This window comes from Dasypus novemcinctus, chromosome 13 (genome assembly GCF_030445035.2).
Source record: "Dasypus novemcinctus isolate mDasNov1 chromosome 13, mDasNov1.1.hap2, whole genome shotgun sequence".
Classification (NCBI taxonomy): domain Eukaryota; kingdom Metazoa; phylum Chordata; class Mammalia; order Cingulata; family Dasypodidae; genus Dasypus; species Dasypus novemcinctus.
In genome coordinates this window covers 83,836,456-83,841,276 of record NC_080685.1, presented here as the reverse complement: position 1 = coordinate 83,841,276, position 4,821 = coordinate 83,836,456, and the positions used below count along the sequence as shown (strand labels likewise).

The window sequence follows — 4,821 nt, the reverse complement described above, 5'->3', positions numbered from 1 at the left end:
TCTCTGGGTTCAGCACTTCTGTTTTCTCCACAAGGTCAGCTGTAGACTATGAGGCTCTCTAGACTTTGCCTCTCTCCACAAGGTCAGCTGTAGACTATCAGGTGAATGGCTCTGTTTCTCTCCCTGGGGTTTCTGCTGTGTCTAAGGAGCTGTCTCTATTCCTCTGTGTTCTTCTGCTGGCTCAGGTTCTCTCTTGCTGGGGCTTGCTTCTCTTTCCTCTGTGTGCTTACTTCCTGGGCTCCAGCTTAAAGTCTCAGCATCAATCTCCAACATCAAAGCTCCAACATCAGAAAACCCTCAACTCTGTCCTTTGCCATGCCTTTTATCTATGAGTCCCCACCCCCCAAGGGGTGGAGACACAATGCCCTAATTATGTGGTCCAATCAAAGCCCTAATCATAACCTAATCACGCCCAGGTACAGACCAGATTACAAAATAAGCCAATATCTATGTTTGGAATTCATAACCATATCAAACTGCTACACCTGCCATCAACAGCAAATGAGTATCCATTTCCTTGTATATGTAACACTATGTCCTATTAATCTTTTTATTTAACAGTCTCATATGTAGAATGTTATTTTCTTTTTCTTTTATGGATACATTTGAGCATATTGTTATACTTTCTTTTTCTTTTAGGAGGCACTAGAAACCGAACCTCGAACCTCGAACCTCAGACCTCCCATCTGGGAAGTGAGCAATCAACTGCTTGTGCCAGATCTGCTCCCCCATACATTTTTTTTAAGTCCATATAGGAGCTCTTTGGATTTTCTTTTATTAACCTAAAATAGTGGTGCTTTTAGAATTTTCATTATAGTACTCTCCAATACAAAGTTTCTGGGGCATGTTAAAGTATAAATGCATCATTTTCATACATGTACAACATTGGTGGATAAAGAATGTCTCCTAAGTGGAAATACTGGAGGTAGCCTCTGGTTTTATCAGCTGCATACTCTAGGACTATTATGCAAGTGACAATCTCTCTTGTGATATTGGAAAGTGATAAGAATGTGCAAACTGAAGTAGTAGCTTTCATCTGCCTCTTAAAAGGGCACAACCACAGGAAAGTCCATTTAAGATGTTGGTAGGTTTACCAAAGTAGGAATGCTGGCACTGTTGAATTGGGCAACTATTCTGCAGACCTGGCTCAAAGCTACAATGCATTTAATATATTAAAGCAGCTGACATGATGTCTTTCTGTCGGCCTTCCCAGGCACTGGAATTTTTTTTGTTAGTTTGCTGTTCTAGGTCATAAAAGATCATGTTAACATCTATTTTTTATTTTACAGAAGATTCTAAGAATGCGGAGTTGTTCCATTGTCTTGCTAGATTTTGACTTTGCTCTTTCCTACGATTCTTTCATCCTCCAGGTCACACTTATTACCAACCAGAATTATTGGAACATCATGAGTGTCTTTTACTCAGATCTGTTCTCTCAGGTCTTGTAAATCACTAAATGTAGACTGTGCTGTGATGGGATAAACTAATACAAAGCCTTGTCCATTTTTCATGTACAAATCCCTCATTGCTATAAATTGTTCCATTCCTGCAGTATCCAAGATTTCAAGCATACACTGTTGTGCATCCCCTTCAACTTGCTTCTATGAGAGTCTTCTATCATAGGATCACATTTTTCAACAAAAATTCCTTTAACAAACTGCACGGTCACAGCAGACTTTCCAGGGCCTCCTGAGCCAAGAACGACTAACTTATACTCTCGCACGGTGTGAAGTTGTCAAAAATCTAGTACCTCTCGGGCTGTCACCAGGTGCGTGCAGCCAGTCTCCTCGCGCCTCGCGCTTCCTCCGGATCGCTGCGCCGGCGCCAAGGCTGCACTGCCGCTGCCACCACCGCTCCGGCTGGTTTCCCGCCTGACCTATGCGAGGTTTCATATATAGCCATTTTTATTTCTTTTTTAAATAATCCTTCCATTTGCTGTGTCCATTTTCCTTTGAGAGTTCTTTTTTGATTAACAGGGTTATTTACATACTGTTGACTTTAACCCTTTGATATATGTGCTCTAATGGCCATTGTCTTCAGTTTTTGTTTTGTTTTTTTCCTCTAACATTATGGTGTCTTTATATACAAATATTTTTAAAAATGTATTTTTTTAAGTCTGGGTTTTCTATTCATGGCATTTGAGTTTTATCATGCTTTTTAAAAACTTTATACAACACATTATAAAAATTGTATATATAACCATATTCTATATGTAATTGTTTTATATGTGTTTAGTTACTTTATGGATTTATAAATATTAGAATTCTATATGACATTTATTTGTGTCTAACATAATATATGGATACGACTTTGTTTTCAAATCAGTGGTTATTGGCTCTGTATTAGTCAAGGTTCTGCGGAGAAACAGAAGCAACAGGATACACATATACGTAAATATTCTGAGATTTCTTACAGGAATTGGCTCACATGACTGAGGGGATTGGTAAGTCTGAATTCCCTAGAGCAGGTTGCAAGTTGGGGACTCTGATGAAGTTTTGGTGAATTCCACAGAAGAAGCTGACAGGCTGAAGTAGAGATAGAAACTCTCTCTGCCCCCTGAAGTCATCAGTTCTCCCTTTAAAGCCTTAGCTGACTGGATGAGACTTCTCTTATTTGTTCATTGTAGATGTAATCAGCCATAAATGCAATCAATTGGCTAATGATTTGAATCCATAAAATACCCTCACAGTAACAATCAGACCAGTGCTTGCTTGACCAAACCTCTGGGCACCATAACCTGGCCAAATGACACATAAACTCAACCCTCAGAGGCCCAACGCAGTGCACTGAAGAGGATAAATGACTTCATAAACAACACTGAGTTTATTCAGAATTATCTTGAATGTGATTTTTTTCCTATGACTATTGGACAGCATAGACACTTTCTAGATGATTTATAGATAAATTAACCAAATATAATTATTCATACACAGTTTTTCTCATTTCATATTAGCATAATTTGTGGTTGACTACAATGCCACATGTCTTCCTAATTATTATTTAATGGGTTAAATTATCTCTCCAAATGTAAGGTATATGTTAAAAGGGAAAAAAAAAGAGTAAATCAAATCATAAAGCCTTATTTTTTTAAAGTTCCTTGAATTCATCCAAGGAGAGAGTCTTCTTTTTCTACAAAGAACTAAGTGAAAGTGAACATCTGAGGGCCAGAATAAACATCAAGATCTCTTTGAGTGTCTTCATGAAGTACCATCTATTTTCTGTCTTATATTTTGATTTACGGTGTTTAAAATTTCCAAAATCAAGCCATGACCATATGCAATAGATTTGCCAAGATGCATTTTAAAGATATATAAATTATTTGGAATCTAGTTTGATATTTGAGTTAAATTTTATATTAGATTAATCCTGATAGTTTAAAAACTCTTAGAAATGTTCAATTATGCAAGTGCATCTTTTTTCCTTTCCGTCCATAAGATTAATTTTGTGACAATTCCTCTGAGGTCTCAGTTCTTCTGAGTAGAGAAGTTTGTCAACACTAAATCCATTCTGAAGTAAATACCACTTAAGAAGCTGTTGAAGTTTAGATGTGTTTTGTAGCTTATTCTTAATCCTTAACTTTGCTTTATTATATCAGCCATAGTATCAAATATATTCTAAGACTATTAATTCTATGTACCAAGAACTAATGCCAAATTCATGGCACCACTCAAGTTACCACTGCTAGGGAAATGATAATATGTGACATTTAGCACACTTACATTTCATTGACTCAGGACAAAAACAGGAAAATCTTATTTACAAGTGTTATAATTTGACTATGTGCTACACTGAAGATATGACTGGATTCCAAGACTTAGGTAAAAGACACCTGAGTACTTCTATGTTATAGGAGATAAAAACAATGCAAAGGAGTTAGGATGTTTGTGAGTATTTTGGTTTGGAAGTCAGTGACACACATTTATTCCAAACAGAGAACTGGAATGTGTTGTTCATTTTATGATGGTTACATGGAGCCACTTCTTCAGTGAAAGACACTTTGGAAGATACAGAGTAGACAATGAAACTTTGGAAGGGTTAGACAATTTTTAATTTTTATGGAATCAATATAGCAAAATTAAAAGCAGGATTGTTCCAGAAAAGTTTATGAGGTATAGATTTTTATTTATGACAAAAAGTTCCAAAAATACAAAGACTCTTAGAAAAAGTAAACCAATTATATTATAAATAGATATTTCTAAAGGAGTTTACTGAACAGTGTTTAACTAAGGAAAGTATTCTATAACATTCAATATTTCTTTAAATAGAAAGTCCCCTCAATAATTTTATGTGTGGTTTGATTGGCTATAATTGCACCCAGGGTCATTAACCCTGCATCTTCAAAATTTGCAAGTGCATATATGGCTTTCTACTGTCCAGATTTCTCCTGAGGTTCCCAAGGACATTTTATTTTCATTTTGTTACCATGCATGCTTACAAGCAATGATGTCTTGAAGTCATATTTCCTGATGCCCACATTGGGCTATTTGTGGAGAGTCTGTGTTCATATGAATAAAATGTATCCCAGATACCAGTGAGCTGTATTTAACTCAATGCTATCTTTAAATTCAATTGACTAAAATGAATAAGATCAAATACTGTACATTAAAATCTTCGATACTGAACAACTACATTCTTTAAAATCTAAAAATGACATTTATGTCCATCTCAACAAATCTACAGTTCTTTTTTTTTTTTTTTTACCAATGGTTCTGACAGTAGTCTAAAACCTATTTTGTAGAAAATAAATCATAACATTTCAGGATCTGAAGAGAGATCTTAAGATTAACTAGTTAAAACTCCCATGATTTGATTCTACAAGGT

General features: G+C 35.8%; 1 pseudogene; it reads right to left on the bottom strand.

Moving 5' to 3' along the window:
- Nucleotides 1-1,172: 1,172 nt before the first annotated feature.
- Nucleotides 1,173-1,735, bottom strand: LOC111764047 (ras-related protein Rap-1b-like; annotated as a pseudogene).
- Between the last annotated feature and the right edge of the window lie 3,086 nt (nt 1,736-4,821).